The following is a 19,596-nucleotide window of genomic DNA, read 5'->3' as shown; positions in this document are numbered from 1 at the left end:
ATAAGGCACGCATTCACGCGTACTGTGATGGTGCTCTGTGATTGGTAAAGGTCTCTATGACGTCATCCCGCCTCGATAAATCAGTTCAGTTCAGTCGTTCAGTCGTGTCCGACTCTTCGTGACCCTATGGACCATGTCACGCCACGCTTTCCGGTCTCACTATCTTTCTAACATCACATAACATCATCTGCAGTGCCTCGAGGATGCCATCTAATCATCGCGTTCGCTGCCTACCCCTTCTCCGGCGACCCTCAACCTTTCCCAACATAAATCAGAGCTCGATAAATCAGAACGCCGTAAAAGCGGGGCACATATTGTCCACACAGTAGGGAGGGTGGCTGTTCCTGGCCATACGGGGTTGGGACTAGTAGGTCAACGCCGTATGCGGCGGGGGCTACCCTTCCACCGATTTTTTACCTGTTGTAGGCCGTCATGGCACGCGCCACCACTTAAGTGGTGGACGACGGCTGCTGCGGTGTGCGTCTTTCTCTCCCTCTTATTTTTCATTCTTCTCTACTTTCTATCTTCTCTCCGCACCAGGCAGCGGAGGTGGCTCAGCTACAGAGCCAGTAGCAGGCCCGTGCATTTTCTTTCCCTTCTTCCTACAGCCACAACAACAACAGCATTAGCCATTAAAGGCTTTCGCCGTAGTAAAGAACCAATGAGTTGGGGACCACCGGCCTTTTTCTGCAAACGTCTATCGTACGAGCCAAATAGCTCATGATCGCCGCCCGCCTCCAGAGCATTTTAGCGATGTCTAGGTCTCTAGCTCCGAGCGTTCTTTTGTGCTGGGGAAGTCCGAAAAAAAAAAGTGCGGCCACTTATCGAGTTTAACACTGCATTGCTACAGGGGGGGGGGGGGGGGATCATTACAAAAATAATTCTATGACGCTGAATGCTGTAATTGTTCGTAATGGTTTCAATCAGGAAGCCGAACATGAGTACCATTTAGTTTCGGTTATCTCTTCGGGCGAGCTAGAAACGTCTTTGTACGTACATTCGTGAGGACGTTTCAGAGCTGATTTTTACTCATATAAATGCAAAGCTTGGGCACCGGAAGGCTGGGTCAGTATGACTGTAAGATCAGCGTTAAAGGCGTCATGACAGCTAACAACTGAACACTAACGCATTATTGCATTTCACTCCTCATACGTAAATTATAAATCCTCGTAATGTGACCACATTCCCTGCAGTGGATAGTTTTCAAAATAATTTTTATTATTAATATCGAAACCAACTTTCTGGTCTGGCAACCATTGGCTGCTGACGTCACAACGTCAACGCTGAGGTCTCCATGTCGTCTGCTATTCGCGGTGCCGGCTGCACTCTCATGCACGTCGTGTATGGTGATCATTGAGGGTTTTTTTCAGCATAGATATTTTATTCAGATATCCTCTTCTTTGAGAAGCTTTCACTATGATATGCGACCTTAGAGATCCTCGGACTTTTTTTGGGCTTCGTCTAGAGGTTGCCGAGGAGGTCGAAATCAGCGGGCTCATGCTGTATAATTTAGGCATGCAATCAGAAGCTTATTATTCATACGTTATGAGAGTTAGGTTGCTTTTTCGCAACAAACACTCCCGCACACAAAAAGGCACTTGTCCAATGTTTCCTTCGGCCGTGTACATTTGCCGTGAAAGGGGGGTGGGGAGAGCGTTATGTTCCTGACTGTTCAGCTATTGCCGTCTTGCCGTCGCTCTTTGGGTCCAAAAACTAAGCGTAAATCTCAAACAAACCTACCTTGATGCGAGAGCATACCTTGCGACATTAGAGGAGCAGCCAAAACTTTTGAACAAATCGCTACCTCGGAACTTGCTGTTATATACGCGTGGTAATTATTCAGACTTAATTAGTTTCGGCTAGTAAAGCATTTTTGCAAAACTATGTTCAGTCTGACCACGGCCAGCGCACGAAAGAATGTGCCGCCGCCGCCGCTTCAGTCATCGCAAAACCCAACGCGATTCGATTGCTCTTCACTGCATGCCCGCACCAAACAAAAGCCTCCCAGTCGCCGCCGTCTCCGTCTCGCCTCCCCCGCAGCAGCACGCGCAATTGCGACGGACTCACGAGCCTCACCTTCCATTTTTCAGGCGCTTCTCCAGATGACTGGTGAGTGCTTCAGCGTAAGCATACACCATTTAGTATTTAGTGCGTGAACCCTAAACTCCCGCAGAAATGCGCCAATTCACGGATTACGACTGTGCCCCCAGCGTGTTTGTTACATAGCTTTTGCAATGACTTGCTGTATGCTGCTCATTCGCACATCATAAAATGCAAACTGAGCTAGAAATACTAAAACTATCCACTTCTTTTCACATCAGTCGCACCTTTATTTGTTTACAAACTACAACTGCGCTGAAAAAAACGCCTCGGATGCTACGTCCCCTGCCAGCGCCGGGCATGCAAACATGCGGAGCCGGCAGCTGCCGGCTGCGCTCGCTAGATATATATGTATCGACGCTTACCGCTCAATGTGTACTCGTTTTGTGATGTAAGCAGTCGTCGCTTTGGGGTCGCTACTGCCAGAAATACGCTCGATAATCACATGCGGCGACCGCTAAATCTTGTGAATACACGCTCTGTAATCGCCGAAAGCGCGTATTCGAGCAAGGCCTCGCCGCTGAATGAGCCGGCAGTTCGGCGCCGATTTCTGGCCAAGGTGATTGCTGATGACAAAGGGGAACATTTAAAGTGTAGCTTCTTGTTTTTCTTTCATTAACTCGGTTAAGCTACAGACAAGCGCAGCTGTTCAGGCCGTTCACTCAAGTATCGGGTGTCAATTTCTCGTTCGGCCTCCGATCCGACCAAAACAGATCGGACGACAGTGCGCATATCAGTTCCGTCGGCATCCCGGGGCCGAAAACTCACAATACGGTGATAAGCGACCGTTGGTTGTGCTGGCGTCGTCGCCGGTGTATGCAACAGATCAGTGCATCGATAAGCTAAGGAACCTAACCGTGCAACCCACTGACTGTGAGCGGGTCTTACGCTGAAGGAAACATGCCTTACTCTATATCGCTTTCGTGCGGTAACATCATCAAGCACTTCTGCATGAGACAGGACCACTGCGTCAATCGTCACAATAAAAAAGAAGAAAAACGTGTCCTTTGACGAGGATTTCACACAAGGATTTCAAAATGGCGGTCGCTCTCGGTGGGAGGAGCTTCCGAATTCCGAATTCTATCACGTTTTCTTTTTTGTAATATGCCCCACGCGTTAGGCACTAAAATTTTGCAAGTAGAATCACAGACCTGTATATTATTCATAGAAGTATAAAACGGCAATGCATCGAACGACTATGTCATCGCCCCTTTAACCTGAAACCTCCGAGTGAAGCTATTGCAACACAAATGTTCGTTATGTAGCTTGTGTTGAGTATAGCGGCACTTGGCATACTGTAGGTCCTTATTAATGGTCGTTAGTTACTTTTTCTAATTAACAACTGAACTTTACACCACCATCATATATCTTTAGATAGCTTATTATCAAGTAAGATTGCACTACATCAACTCTAAATCTTTGCGGTAACTAGTTACTTGCGATCAAAAACTGAACGTTAAAACGGCATCGTATATTATTCAACGATATGCGAGGCCGTTCTTGCTTTCTATCGTTCGGCAATCTAGTTTTTGGATTTGCACCTTATTATGGCAAATTTACTGTTGGGGCGTATGTAAGCTTTTGCTTCCATCGGTGGGTTAACTCGGCCAGCTTTATCGCTTAGTTTCATTTCAGCTGTGGCAACAACACATGAATGCGTCATAAAAGCACTTTCAAAGACGCCGTCACAAGGTTTAGCACGCTGCCTATCCATCTTGGACAAGTTGGCGGCATCACCGCTGTGCGGCTTAGATTTCATTGAAATTGCCAATAGACGCGCGCATTCTATAACGACGGCAAATAAGGTGGTACTGCCGCCTCAGCCGTCATGTACCGCCTGAAATGTGCCGCACTGTCTGCAGGTAAGAGCATAGATGATGTGTGCCATTTGTTTTTTATATGCCGTTGCGGCAGCTCAATGTAGGCAGTGTAATAATTGAGTTGCGTACGGCAGGTACATTTATATAAACGTTTAGCTGATGAAATATTGGTTTTGCGCAGGCGTCGAATTTAGAGTTTGTCATGATACGATACTACTTTTTGTGTAATTTATAAACAATCTTCATAACATTTTGGGAACAGCCAAAAAGAATGAATATATATGCTTAATTGGGACATTAAAACTCAGCTCTGCCTGCAGTAACCACCTGAATTGAGGCCGTAGAAATGTAAAGCTTTAAAATTAATTTCGCAAGGAAGGCTCGAGTCACTGCATGGCTGCCAAGGTTCGCTGAAATTGTCACCAGCAGGAGGAAAACACAGTGAATGGTTCATTAGAATACATTAACTTCGTAAAAGCAAATATCCTCTCCCTGTTAAGGATTTTCTTCTATACGCACAAAATTTACTGTTCTTTTATTCTCGATTGTTTTCTTTGTGACCTATTCCTGTATGAGCCTGTAAAAGCTTAAAGTGTCTATAAATAAAAATAAAAAAGAACGTCTGAAAAAGTGCTTTTTTTTTTTTGTCTGGGTGGTATGCAGGAAGCTGAAAACGTGCTCTAAAAAAGGTGTGATCTTAGTCTTTTTAGGGGTAAACCGCTGGTCGCTGAGCTGACACCTTTTTGTGGGTAAGGTTACGTTGTTTCTCGGAGGATAAGTATTTATACTATTGCATGCAGTGTAACATTACGCTTCTGGTAGCCTAAACTTGCACATTCACAGTGTAATTGTAATATGCCTAGGTATAACGTTACAGCTTTCATAAAGGTCTATGTTTCAGTCTGTGGATGTCTTAAATATACTCTTCCATGACAGGAGCAAGTTTGCACATTGAGAATGTTAACTTATTCTGTACGCACAGGTGCAAGGTTACCATATTAGAGTATAAATGTATACTGCGACAATGAGAGCAAAGTTTCGCACCTTTGGGGTGCAAGCGTATACCATAAGAAAAAAGGTAATGTTGCCCTCCAAGCAGTTTAAAGTAATTACATACTACACAAGGTATCAATACATCATCTAGTGCTATCCACGCAACAGTACTATTAACAATTTGCATCGTAAACTTGCTCACTGGAAGCAGGAATAAAGCTGACCAAAATGTTTCAAGATTTTCTGAAAGGAAAGGTAATGTTGAAATGTTGCAATATTTTTATGTCGTCTGGAGTGTGATGTGGTATTTATTTCACCTCATAGTACACCCAAGTTGCAGAAACGGACTGTATGATCTTCTCTGCACAGTCAAGGCAGGGATGAACCACGTATTTGCCCTGCACAAAAAAAAGCACTTGTAATTGGTTACTCACAAAGAAGTCTCACAGAACATACCTATGGTGTAGGTAATTCATCTATAAAAATAACACTGCACAAAAGGCAGGTAACAAGAAAGACAAATGGAAATAGTACACTATTACAGGCTTCCAAGTGTTTATATAATGACAAGTGAACTCACACAATATATCGATTAACGAAAATTCTCCAAATCTGATCTATAACTATGTCACTAACAGATATATAGATAACCAGAACATTGCAATCCCAGGAAAAGAATCACAATATGCTCAGTAAGACTCAATATATAATGAGATGTATTCTTGTTAGGAGCAGGACCAAGCCACAGTCATCATTGGACTATACAGAAGGTCGTTTCAAGAAATATGAACGAATACATATTAATAAAATGGAAGCTAGCCTGGCTAATAAAGGAAAAAGATTGGATTTAACAAACCCCTTCCTCTATTCTGTCATCAGTGTAGTTCTCCCTTTTTTCATTAGCTTTTACGTTAAACTTTGTTTTATCAATTTCACTGTTGCCTTTGTTGTTTACTGGTTTCCATTCTATCACCCAAACATTATAGTTTGGTTTCACACCTGACCATCCCAGTGGTTTTATTTATAAAGTCACTATGGTCTGACCCTCCTCCCAGAAAACATTGTATCTTTTTCTTCATGATATTATCTTATATCATATAGCGTAACTTGTTCCTGACACTACACTGCCTTGCCGTCACCTAATCATCCATCACAAGTGACAACTGCACACCACTTTTTCTGGGAGGGGGGGGGGGGGAGGGGGGTTGGGGGGGGAGATGTCTGTTTTTCTTGCATTTGTTGTCGCTATATTCATTTCCCATGAATATAAAGAATGAAGGTTGTTCCTGCAGTGTAATTTCTAAGATAATCCTATTATCCATGCCCTTAGCTCAGTTTACATTCCTGGAGAAAGCCATGAATATAACACAGAGGCTATGCCTTAGCATATGCAGGATACCACTTCTGAAAGATGATGGAACGTCTCAGGCTAAAAGGGCAATGATAGCAAGGTGCATCAAAAGCAGCTTAAACCTTCTGCACATGTGGATTACTGAAGTGATGTCACATACGCAAAATTATGTATGTAAAGCATGGCAATAAAACGCAACTTTTATATATGTTCATTGCCAGCTCCACACCACACATCTGCATATGCCTGTGTAAAAGACTCTTTTCAAGACTGCTCTTTTGCTTCAAACCTACAATATCTTGCTCAAGAGGAATTTAACAATCGACTTCAGCACCTCTATAATTCCTTGAACAAACCACAAAGCTTGAAATATTATGTATTACTGCTTCATGTAATGCTTACAGCACCTGCAGCATGAATAAAATTACGCATAAAGTTCAATTTTCCAGAACTGTCCAGTGCACCACCTGTCTCTTCAGATGCCTAACTAATGAAATTGTAAATACTGACTGATAGTATACAAGAATGCTTCTTAAAACAGTGTCTCCAACAAATTCTCCAAGATGATGTTTTTCATCTTTACGGATTTAAACTCGGAAGACTCCCGTGCAGTCTCTGCCGGTGGGTTGTGCAGCAAGGTGGACTTTGGGTGCCTGACACAGTCTTTATTTAGAATTAATTACCTATATTTAACGTACCTTCTTTTTTTATAAAAGGCAATATGAAAATTGCGAAACTGAAGGCTAATAACATCACAAGTGAGCCCAGTTCTAAAATCCTCCTAATCAGTTATGTGGTCTAACATATCGAGCATTAAAAACATGCCTTTAAAGCTTTGCAAGTTGGTTTCTCCACATTACATAGTTAAAAACGGTGTCAGTGACATTTCTAATCCAAAGATTGCGGACGCATTTTGTGTTTTGATAATGCAGAAGAAGCTAGCGTGTTTCTTGCAGCATGAGAAGCTAGCATGAGAGTTTTCAAATATGCCTTTCCTTGTCTAATATTCTGAACTACATTGCTCAATGAGAAAATATAAGAACTGAGCTCATCTCAAATATTGGAGACCTTCATTTCCGTTGTACAACAATATCCACTAAAATTGAAATGAAAAAGTTTAGTTAATTTTGGTTCATTAGCCATTCAACCATTATACTCTACCAAAGACATGTCCACCATGCTGCAGTAGCCAGTTCTGATTTTACACCAAATTTTATTTAATTTATTTCTCCCTTGAAGGCCTGTAGACATTACATAATGCGGGGGCATATAATATGTATAGGTAAATTGCAGTTATGGAACACAAAGAGATTGCACTGGGTACAAAATGAACAAAACAATATGCACAAAACAAAAGAAACAATAAATCTGAAAGTGCTAAAATATGATTCACTATATATCATCTGCAGCACTTTATTTTTAGTTTTATTCTGTTGTGGACATACCTAGCAAAATAAGACCATGAGAGTTACTGGAAATTATACCCATCAGAGAAGACACCTTTCCTGCTGAGAGCCAAGTGCAAACAATTTAAATATTAGGTTTTGAAGGTAAAAAAATACATGATAGCTCACTCAATAAAAAGAAGTCACAATATTCAGCTCCATTACATACAGCAACAATTCCCTCCTTGCTAAGTTGCTCAAAAATACTGAATGGTTCCAAAATTAATGTAATGCTAGGGCTATTGTTCCTCAGAGTAGAAAATATGGTCTTTGATGGGCGTCTAGAAATGATAAACTGACCATATTGCCACAGCTGCATCTGAAAATACATACCACACAAATCTTGCCATAGATATTCGTCCAGCTCTGAAGAAACCAGGCTGATCTTTAGCAGCAGGAGTAACAACACTTCACCTCATTCCTTTTACTGGATGGTATGCTGCAGTAGAGGTATAAGTTAACATTAACATGATGGTAAGTCATAACTAGTAAATTTATAACATAATACAAAAAATCGCACCGCACATGCTGAAACAGTAACTAAAATATTTTTTGATAATGAGCTTAACCCCAGAAGCTACAACTCCTGTTGTTATATGTATTTGTGCCAATACCTGTCACCTTTTTACATTTAGAGAAGGGGGAGCAGTAGTGATGGGCTACGGAGTAATTTCGACCACCTGGGGATCTTTATCGTGCGCCGACATGAGGAATGAAGGGTGGCTGTTCCTGTTTCTACGGGGCTGGGACGGTAGGTTAACGCCGCTTGCGGCGGGGGCTAGCCAGCCAGCGAATTTTTATCTGTTGTGGGCCATCATTGCACCCGCCACCGCTTAGGTGGTGGACGACGGCTGTTGCGGCGCACGTCTTTCTCTCCCTCTTCTTTTTGTTTCTTCTCTACTTTCTCTCTCTGTCCGCACGAGGCAGCGGAAGTGGCTCAGCTACAGAGTCAGTTGCATGTCCGTGCATTTTCTTTTCCTTCTTCCCACACACACACACACACACGGACATCACACAGCACACGGACGCGACTTCGTTTCGCCTCCATTCAAATGCAGCTGCCATGGTAGGGTTCGAACCCGGGAACTCCGGCAGAGTAGTCGGGCGTCTTACTACTGCACCACCCCGGCATGGCACGGAAAGGCAGTTGTACTGCAGTTTTGTGGGTCTTACATGATCTCATACTTAGTTCTGATCACCACGGTGAATCTGACCTCTGAACCACGGTGGTCGGAACGATTATTCAGCTACCTGAAACCGAAACTGTGTAGCAAAATAAGTTCAATATTAAATCATTTACTTAGTACCGGTGAATTTCACTCAGTGATGCTTGTCTACTCATGCCTTAGGTGCAGTTGAAAAGCAAAAATACGCTTTAAACATTTATGTCTCGACCGCTTTATGCAAAGCCGCCATATCTTTTTGCGTCGCTGATCATCCAAAGGCCAGTGGATAGCCGCGCAGCTGCTCCGCGTTTATGAAGAGCAGCAACAAACTTTCCCGTTGACTGAGTCTGCTTGGCGTGGCTGATGTACAGTCTCTTCCTCCTCCTTTTCTGCAGGCACAAGGGCGTGCACGTAGGAGAGAAACCGTTCCCATGCCCAATTTGCAACGATGTTTCCCTCTCCAACACGAAGCGCCCGGGGCCTACGAAGAACTGCATTTCGACGGAAACAGCCAATACGGAGACTGGTCAAGCCCCTGACGCCGGGCCTCCGGCGGCTCTCAAATGCGGCTCTCAAAACGTCCAAATCTCTGCAATGAAGCCGGAACGTCCGGAGTGCGTGGAAGTGCTGTCCCTGGAAATCAGTCCCCAAGAAAATATTTCAAGATATATCGAGTCTCTAGGAATCGGATCCCTCGAAATCGAGTCCGTCGAACTCGAGTGCATCCATGAAGAAGTGATATTGGGGATATAGCCAGAGAACCTCCGCCCAGTTGTTTCGGAATTTCGTGCCTTTGGAGGTCTGCGCATGCATCGTTCGGGGTTAGTAAATGTGGAAAAGATCTAATTTTTGACGGCTCAGCCTCGTTCGCTGTAAGAGGCCCGGAATCTAATTTGAGGTTATTGATATAGAGTGCAGAATGTACATATTCTGTCTTCTCTTTTCCCGCTAACTTGCGTCATTCCCTTTCTTTCTATGACCCTTGCTCGATCCCCATCTTCCTATCACCTCCAAAGCCATGCAATATTAACACAATTATTTTGTTTACTCAGTTTTTTTCCAAAGTGCGCAGAAGTGTGTGCCAGAATGCATATGTTAAGCGAACGCAATTTAGACTGCCTAAACTTCCTCAAAAATCCAGGCGTGCTAAGTTTGCCCCACGTTTCTCTGGTGTCATGGTTTTGCGCTGTTTCTGTAATCCCCTCTATTTTGTCACTTTGTTCGTTCAGTTTACTCCGCCTTTTCCTTTAGTTCTTCTTGCATCTACGAAGGCCCAATGTTGTGGATATTTTCTTCATTTATGTGAGCTGCCACCCACGGGTATTGAAGCTCCCTTGGACGTCCAGCGTAGATTCTGCACATGTGCATGACGCCCAAGGCCGTCCACGCACTTTGGGCTGCTGTGAGTGAGCTACCATTTTTTATTGTCGTAATATCGCGCAGGTCGGTGGTATTCTGAACGCGTGATCCCATAAGGAGAATATTTATTGAATAAACGACGCTTTCTGAGTGAGTGTGCAAATTTGAAAAACTACATTGTTTCCTCGTGTGTTCATCTCTCTCATATGTTGATTGCACCTATAATGTGATTTTCTATAAGCGTTCATTGCGTTTCATGAACTTGTCACAGAGAAAAATTTGTTTTTTATCGGTGGGTCTTCGACTCTTCACTTATGCTTGTACAGCAGTGTGTATAGGTCACTTTTATGTCCTCGCCTGTAGCTCGATTCGGAGCGCTGGTAATGTTAATTGCCCAGACAACTGCAGTATTGAATGTTTTTTTTTCATTTTGCATTAATTGCCCAGACAACTGCAGTATTGAATGTTTTTTTTTATTTTGCATTAATTGCCCAGACAACTGCAGTATGAAATGCTGTTTTTTCATTTTGCATTCCTTGCTGTGGGCATAGATTTTCGTACATTTTGATCATAATTGTAAAATAAAATTTTATTGACATCGACAACGGCGGTCTCGTCTTGTTTCTGTTTTCTAATGGAGTCGAGTTCGCCGGAGCTAATCCCCTCGGTGGCCGCCGTAATTTAACGCAGACAGTCCGGTTTAGAGATGATGAGTGCCACCGCCAGATGAAATGCGAACTAGGCATGTGGAAGGCGAACGAAAAAAAAAAAAGGTCTTGTTTTATTTTAGACGTGCGTACTTTTCTCTTCAGTGGCACGAAGACCTCTGTGAGATGTGTTCATAGAACACATCTGTGTTTATACAACCCAATAGCAGTAATTTTCTTTTCCTTGTTTTCTATTGCAATAACCTATTTTTCCGCTTTTAATTCTATGCGGACAACATATTCACCTGAAATCAGCAACGGCATTTCTGAGCAAAAGTGACTTTACAAAGAAGAGCGATTTTTTATGAGCCAAACGAAAATACCTGCCCAAGATTGTTTTGCGGCGAACAAAATTAAACACTTTTTTACATCAACGTTCACGCAAATATCATGTTATTTACTGCATAATGAGTGCGCATTTCTTATATCAGCTTGACATTTCACAGCATAGCGAGCACGCGGCCGAACCGACCGCACCTTACAAAGAAATCGTTATTAATAAGCCTAGTTTGTTTACTTTAAGGAATTGAACGTCCCAATGCTACTCGGGCTATCATATAGGTGCCGGAAAGCTTGATCACCTGCGGTTCTTTAACGTGCGCTGACACCCCGCCGGGGTGGCGCAGTGGTTACGGCGCTTGACTACTGTTCCCAAGGACGCGGGATCGAATCCCGGCCTCGGCGGCCGCTTTTCGATGGAGGCGAAAAGCAAGGTGCCCGTGTGCTGTGCGATGTCAGCGCAGGTTAAAGAACCCCAGGTGGTCGAAATTTCCGGAGTCCTCCACTACGGCGTCTCTCATAGCCTGAGTCGCTTTGGGACGTTAAACCCCACAAACCAACCAACAACTAAAGGTACGCTCATACTGGCGGGCGGGAGAACGTGCGCGGCGCGCTGCCAGCGGAAGGACGCCCTCGCGGCAGAGAGAGAGACCACATCGGTTCCGCGCGGCTGTCGCCGTGGGGGTCAATTGACAGCGCTGATCTCGCCTTGTGTTCCACTGCGCGAGTAGATCTGCGATTCTTTTTTCGGCCAGCAGATCGCATACTAGCTCCTCGTTGTTTCTCGTCATCTACCGCGATGATCGTGTTTGCTCCATAGTACACCGCTCAGGCAGTACAAAGAGGTGCACTGTCCTGTGTACATTCTTACCGGCGTGTATGTTTGGTGGGCGCTCAGATCCAGTAAAAAAAACAGTTCACCTTCAAAATCAAATGGTTCGCCGATGATCGCTGGTCGGCTGATTTTTGCGCAGTTTTATAAGAAAATGCATAACCAACTCGCCAAAACTGCCGCTCTACTACAGTTTCTCTGCACGGCCCCGCGTCGGGTGATGAACAACTTTATTCCCGATAAGAAGGCGTATATATACAGTGTGCTGACTTACTGGGTCATGCGCAGATTAGCTGTTAGAGCGAGCGACTTCAGCCTTACTCAGATCTGCTACATGTTCCTTTTTACGGAAAAACAAGGTTTAACGTCGCTCGTGTAGAGGGTACCGACATGGTTCGCGTCGTTGCCTTGTGCTGTGGCGGCTCTAAGTTCGCGAACCTCGAAAATAAATTAGTAAAAGTCAACGATGACAGCAAATTCACGACCTTCGTAAAAGGACAAGTCAATATCAACAATTTGCCAGGGTAGGGTTTGGACATCGTGACTTAAAAGGGGTATTTTGGCGTTTCGCAGCTGATTCTTCATACACACCTTGCACCCTTTACAGATATGCTCAATGCAGTGACAATATGCTCAATGTCGCTCGCCATGTTCGGCCAGTACATCACGTTCCTAGCCCTCGCCTTCATTTCATCCGCGCCAGCGTGCGCCGCGTGAAGGAGGCGGATCATTTCGTATCTTTTTGACTCTAGTATAATTACCTTGTTGCTGCGAAATACGAGGCCATCCTGCCCGTCTATCTCATCTCGGTACCCCCACTAGGTCCGAAGTTGCTCGGGGACTTCGTGCTAGTGAAGAGGCCACGCTGCTTCGGCGTACTCGCGCAGCTTTGTCAGGTTACTGTCGTCACTGGTTGCTGCAAGCAGGTCTTTCAGGCAGTGCTCCGAGGCTGAAACGCAATAAAGAACATTGACTTGAAATTCCTGGTGTTCTTCCATGTATGCCTTACTGGGAAAGAGAGATAAAGCATCTGCGAGGAACAGTTCTTTGCCGGGTTTGTACGTAACGATGATGGGATAATGTTGCAACGTCAGCCGCATGCGTTGCAAGCGTAGCGGGCACTGGTGCAGTGGTTTATTGAAAATGACCTCCAATAGACGATGATCTGTCTCCACTGTTACTGCATGCTGTCCAAATATATAGCCATGGAATTTGGTGCAGCCATGCACTATCGCGAGGGCCTCCTTTTCTATCTGAGCATATCTTTGCTGCGCATCTGTGAGTGACGGTGATGAAAACGCAACGGGGTGCGCATCCTGCATCAGAACGGCGCCTACCCCGAACTGACTTGCGTCAACTGATAAGGTAACTCCTTTCTTGGGGTCAAAATAACAGAGAATCGGGGCTGTTATCAGAGCCTCGCGCAACTTTTCGAAGCTTTCTTGCTGCTGTTCTGTCCATACCCATGCGATTTCTTTGCGTAGCAAGGATCGAAGAGAGGCGGTCACCACAGACATGTTAGGGATGAAACGTTGAACAAAGTTTATCGTGCCCCTTGCAGTTCCTTACTATTCTTTGATGCTGGCATTTCCAAAATATCTTGTACGTGTTGTCGGTCAACTCGCAGGCCTTCTGCAGTGAGCACGTGTCCCAGGTGGCGTACATCGGGCTGGAAAAATGAACATTTCTTCAAGATCAGTTTCAGGTTACGTTCGCGACAGCTAGTTAAAAGCCTTGTCATGTCCTCTTCTTTCCTGTGTCTCGTCCTTTGGCTGGTAAAATATGAACCTTTACCAACTTGCACAGTCGTCAACCACGCTGCAAGTGGTAGTCATGTTCTTCTTTAGTCTTTCCCCATAAGAGGATGTCATCCATTACTACTGCGACATTTGGCAAACCTTCTAGCACGCGATGCATTGCTGCTTGAAACACTTCCGGGGCTGAGGCAATTCCAAAAGGCATGCGCAGAAAGCGATAGCGTCCGTAAGGTGTGCTCATTGTGCAGAGCTTGGAGCTCGCGTTCCAGAATTCCATAGTGCACTTTAACTGAGGTCGAGTTTTCATCGCGGAGACAGAAAAGCAGAATGCTTGCTTTGCCGCGGCTAGAACGGAACGCGCTTGATCGTAGCCTCGCCGCCGCCACCGCTGAATGTTAACTTCGGTAGTAGCCACGAGATGGCGACACTGGCGCACTCGTCGCTCGAATGCATCGAAATATCTAGAGTGGAAAATACACCTTTGTATTTGACTTTCCTGGACATAAACGGGGCGTACGACAACAGGGAACTCCTGGGGAACATATTAAAAAAAGAAGGTATCGGTTATGAGATAACAGAGTTCCTACAGGAAATATGCCGGGATAACAAAGTAGAAATTAGATGGGAAGGGATAAGAAGTACGGAAGATGTCAAAGTATGCAAAGGATTAAGAGAAGGCTGTCCTCTATCACCGCTGCTGTTCATGCTTTATATGATAAACCTGGAACGGAGGATACAAAACAGTAACCTAGGTTTTTACCTGTCATATAAATTAGGTGGAAAGGCGGTAGAGCAGCGCCTCCCCGGTTTGATGTATGCAGACGATATTGTGCTGCTAGCTGAGAGTTTGGAAGAATTGCAAAGTCTAGTTAAGTATTGTGGAGACGAAGGAGACGCTCTAGGCTTCAGTTTTAGCGCATTTAAGTCGGGTCTGATGATTTTAAACGGTTCAACTGATCAGGGTCTTAAAATACAAGGCCATGAAATGCCCAGAGTAGCAGAATATAAATATCTGGGAGTATGGGTAAATGAACTATAGGCATACATTGGAAAACATGAGCAAATACTTAAGCCTAAAGGGCGAAGGAATGCCGGGATAATGAAGCATAGGGCATTGTGGGGATACAACAAGTATGAGGTTTTGAGGGGTATTTGGAAAGGAATTGTGGTGCCCGGCCTTACTTTCAGAAATGCTGTTTTGTGCCTAAAATCAAAGGTACAGTCAACATTAGAAATAAATCAAAGAGCCGTTGGAAGATTAGAACTAGGTGCCCACGGCAAACATACAAATGAGGCGGTACAGGGAGATATAGGCTGGGCTTTTTCAAAGTACGGAAAGCTCAGAGTTAAATATTTAATGAGGAACGCCTGAGGAAATTGGACAGTAGCAGATGGGCAGCTAAAGTATTTAAATACCTGTACTTAAAAAGCGTTGACTCATAATGGAGGAAAAGATCTAGGAAACTAACTAGTAAGTATGCTAGTCACAAGGACGGAGCAATAAAGAGCATTAAGCAACAGGTGAAAAACACAGAAGGTAAAAATTGGATAAATTCGATGGAAAAGAAACAGAGTCTGTAATTATACCGACAGGAGAAAGAGCAGATCAGGAGGAAGCTTTCTTTGATAACTCAAGAGGCTGTGCCCTACTTTTTGAAGCTAGATCAGGGTGCCTTAGAACACGCAGCTACAAAAAGAAATGTAACAACGAAGATGACGCATGTGCTGTATGTGGTAACTCCAGTGAAACAATTGACCATATTATACTCGAATGTAATGGTATCCATCCGTCACTGTTCCTGAAGCTCTGGGGTTTAGAGATACCAGTGGCCGGGTGAATAAACCGGTGGTGGAAAATAGCAAAAAATGACTGGAAGATTGGTGGCTTAAAAGCAGAGAAGTGCTATAATGTTAGTAATGTAGAAACAAAAATTTAATAAATAGCATGATGCTTTAGTTAACCAATTTAAATGAATATTTAAGATATAGGGAGAAAAATGAGCATGATAGCTGCTGCTACCACCCCATTTCAAAGGGGACGCTCCTATATTCCATCCATCTAACCATCGCTCAGCCGGGTGTCTCTCAGAGAGATTTAGCTTACCGGGATCCGCGATCCGTCACCGTGACTCTCTACCACGGTCGGCGGGGAGCTCAAGCTGATTGGTCCCGACGCGGTAGCTTTGTGTGCCGACATCAAGTATGTGGCGCCATCTGTCGGCGTCAAGGGGGGTCTGGGCATGCGCAGTGGAACACGCGGTGGCGCATCACGGTAGCGGATCGCGGATCACGGTAAGCTAAATCTCTCTATTGGCTCTCCCGATTCGCGGATGTCGTCTTCAGCGCGCGGCAATGCGAGTGAGGTGGTCGCCGGAGCGCTATCAGTCGCAGGAGTGCATCAGAAGCAAGCGCGCCTCAGAGGAAAGGCTCGGGGCGTCTGCTTTTGCGGCTCGTCTCCTCCTTTAATCCATTACATTGCATTGCTTCTCTGTTGTACTAGGATATTCTGTTGATGGTTGGTCAAGCAAGATTACACGTGTCGGCAGATAGCGCAGTCACAGTTCCAGTTCGTTTTCTTAGGTTCCTGTGCACTCCCCTACTGAACTCTTTTTCGTTTTTTTTTTTGCTCACTGCGCGCGCGCCCTTTCCGATTGATGAGCTTGACCGTTTGGTTCACGATGTAAGGTTCGAGAACGTCGAAGCTACATTGAATGGCCTTCCTCCAGATGATCTTAAGAACGTTGCTATAGGCACAGTACTAGGTCACCGCTTATATTGCAGTATATCAAGCATAAATCAAGATGCAGTACTTGTTCTTCGTATTTCATTTCGAGCAAATCATGCGCGTACAAAGAGAAGAAAATGAATTCATCTCAAACTTTGACCACGGAGGTCTTTATCCGTCTGCGGAGCTTGCAAATCTCAATCACGCTGGAAAAGTCCCATATTTTAGTTCAATAATTATGAATTACGCAAGCAACATCTGTTATTTTGAGATGTCTTTGTCAAAAGAAAAAAAGAAGAGGGAGAGAAAGACGCGCGCCGCAACAACAGCCGTCGTCCACCACCACCGAAGCGGTGGCAGGTGCAATGACGGCCTACAACAGATAAAAATCAGTGGCTGGCGGTGGTGGATGACTGTTGTTGCAGAGCGCGTCTTTCTCTTCCTCTTCTTTTTTCTTTCTTGTCTATTTTTCTCTTCTGTCCGCATGAGGCAGCGGAGGTGGCTCAGCTACAAAGCCAGTAGCAGGCCCGTGCATTTTCTTTTCTTTTTTCCTACAGCCACAACAAGAACAACAGCAGCCGGGATAGCAGCGAGGGACTGCTCCGGTTATAATTCTTATAAAACATTCTAGAGGGCACTTTGGACCATTAAAGTTTAACGCCGAACCTTACTAAAAAATAGAGAAGTGGCACCTCCTAAGGCTCCTCTTTTTTTTAAAGGTGAAGACAGGTCCAGACCCAGCCGCCCCTCCCTCCGATATGCCGGCCGGTTGGCTGCACGTGACTTCTTCGCCGCCAAGCTTCGCCCAAAGGGTCTAGCGGTGCTCGCTGCGCCACTGAAATGCACGGAGATCTGCGCTTGCCAGCGTGATATTGGCAGACTAGTTAGGCAAAAAGTACTTCATATGCCTCTATTTCATTTTTAGGAGTGCATATGCAATACTTAATAATTAAGCAGACGCAAGAATTACATCTCTGAACTCAAATCTTGAAGTGTGCGCGTGACATGCGTCTGTGCCGGGCTGCTGTGCTTTCGGCTGCCGGAGCCGTGCTAGCCGTGCGGAAGGAAAAAGTCATTTTCCATTCCTCGCAGTGACGAGAATAGCAACAGAAGGAAGCTATGGCCTGATGAGATCGGGCGTAAGACTTTCATGGCCACAGAAAAAACCCGACAATGCGAAGTGATTTCTTTCTGCTTAAAACGCCGTTCGCTTGCCCGGGATGGCTTTGTTTGGGAATGTGCTATTTCATGAACCAAATACCCAGAACGCTGTGACTATATAGGCACTACCTGTACTGTGGATGTCTAGTGAAAAGTCACTGCCTTTTCAAGCCCGCCTAATTACTTTCCCCGAGCAGATCAGGACTGCAATATAGCGCGTGGAATCAATGGTGTCAAAATGGTCAGAATGAGAGGGCAATGCTTGATAATGGTTATAACAAAACAGAACTGCGCGAAGGAAAGGGGACAAGAAGGCACGAATACACACACACAAAGCGCAGCCTTCGTGCCTTCGTGCCGATGTGAAGGGCTACGATCTACCGCGCTATAGTGGCTTTCGCCTCATCGAACTTTAGTTTTCCAAAGCGCCCTCTATATCTTTTTATGAGGTCTGCATTTTGGCGTCTCCGCCTGGCAAGGCGTTCTTCTCTTTGTTCGGGCGATTCCGCTGCTCTGCATCGTGGAGTATCCGTCGTCACTGTTGCGGAGTCTGCTCCGCGGTCAGCGCGGCGCACCAGATTCACGGCTCTGACGTCACTCGGCTCCCCGTGCATGCGCAGAACTGGCGAACCGGGAGCCAGGGCGAAACGACAAGACTGGGTAATGTGGCTCTCTCTACAAAATTGAAAAGCAGGAACAGGGACAAGCAGACCTTGTCAAGCGTGCGTTGGCATGACATGCCATGAGCGTGCCCGCAAATACATGTTTTTCTTCAAGATATTCAGAGAGCCGGTCCCACACCATCGTCTCCATTAGTTTGCCCACACAGGAGGTGAGAGAGATGGGGCGTAGGTTATCTGTGTCAATTGGTTTGCCCGGTTTAGGAATAAATGTTACCAGAGCCATTTTCCAGCCGCTTGGCAGGGTGGTGTCCCCGCGCCAAACCGCATTGATGTAGTCGTGAGGGGCTGGTATGTCGAGTCGTTCAGGTTCGTCAAAAGCTTGACAGTGACCTTATACATTCCCGGGGCAGTGCCCCGTTTGATTTTTGTAAGAACCGCCCGCAGATCATGGTGCTGGAAAAGTTGATCCGGCTTTGTGTTCTCCTTGCCTGCATAAGAGTATGCTGATCCACGGGGTCTTGGGCTGTACACAGCTACTGGTCCCGGAGTTTCTGTGCCAGTTGAGTCGTGTTCCCAGAGAAAGCATGAATGGCTCTCTGCAAATGTTTCTGTGCTTCGGTACATGTTTAGGTTGGGTCGATGAGGGCTCGAAAGAGGCGCCATGTCGGCGAGAAGGGCCGTGTACTCAGCCGCTTTCTGGGTGAGCTCGGCAATTCGAGCAGCCCATCTAAGGGCTCCAAAGGTGGACTACTATTCCCAAGAATGCAGGATTGAATCCTGGCCTTGGCGGCCGCTTTTCGATTGAGGCGAAAAGCAAGGCGCCCGTGTGCTATGCGACGTCAGTGCACGTTAATGAACCCCAAGTGGTCGAAATTTCCGGAGTCCTCCACTACGACGTCTCTAATAGCCTTAGTCGCTTTGAGACGTTAAACCACAAACCAAACCAAACAAAAATCACATGGACATTTGCACACTCAAGAGGAGAATGTCGATAGCCTTGCTTGATGGCATGCTAATCAAGCCAGCTACGCAAGGCTCGTCTATTCTGTCAAAACTTCAACCCAGTATAGTTCTGGACTACAATACCAAAGACAAATGCGCCAATCCCTTTTTCCTCAGTTCTAGATTCTTGACTGAGCATACAGCAAGATAGAGGCAGTTCCAGTGGACACCGTACCCAACTTGTATAAACACATTTTCCGGAAATGCGACAATGCCGCAAGTCCATGGTGTGACTACAGATCGACGGCATACAATGTAATGGGGGGCGCAAGGAAC

The 19,596-nt window shown here is 45.3% G+C and overlaps 1 long non-coding RNA gene across 1 annotated transcript in view; it reads right to left on the bottom strand.

Moving 5' to 3' along the window:
* Positions 1-5,197: 5,197 nt before the first annotated feature.
* LOC146188557 (uncharacterized) overlaps positions 5,198-19,596 on the bottom strand; it is a 49,417-nt gene continuing 35,018 nt past the window's right edge. The window contains exons 3-4 of the long non-coding RNA XR_014707229.1: positions 8,043-8,148; positions 5,198-5,311 (exon numbers count right to left, since the gene is read on the bottom strand). This is a non-coding gene — a long non-coding RNA (uncharacterized LOC146188557). The remainder of the gene's footprint in view (positions 5,312-8,042; positions 8,149-19,596) is intronic.

Source organism: Amblyomma maculatum, chromosome 5 (genome assembly GCF_055883805.1).
Source record: "Amblyomma maculatum isolate TAMU_Amacu chromosome 5, ASM5588380v1, whole genome shotgun sequence".
NCBI classification, from domain to species: domain Eukaryota; kingdom Metazoa; phylum Arthropoda; class Arachnida; order Ixodida; family Ixodidae; genus Amblyomma; species Amblyomma maculatum.
This window is presented reverse-complemented; position numbering and strand designations above follow the sequence as displayed.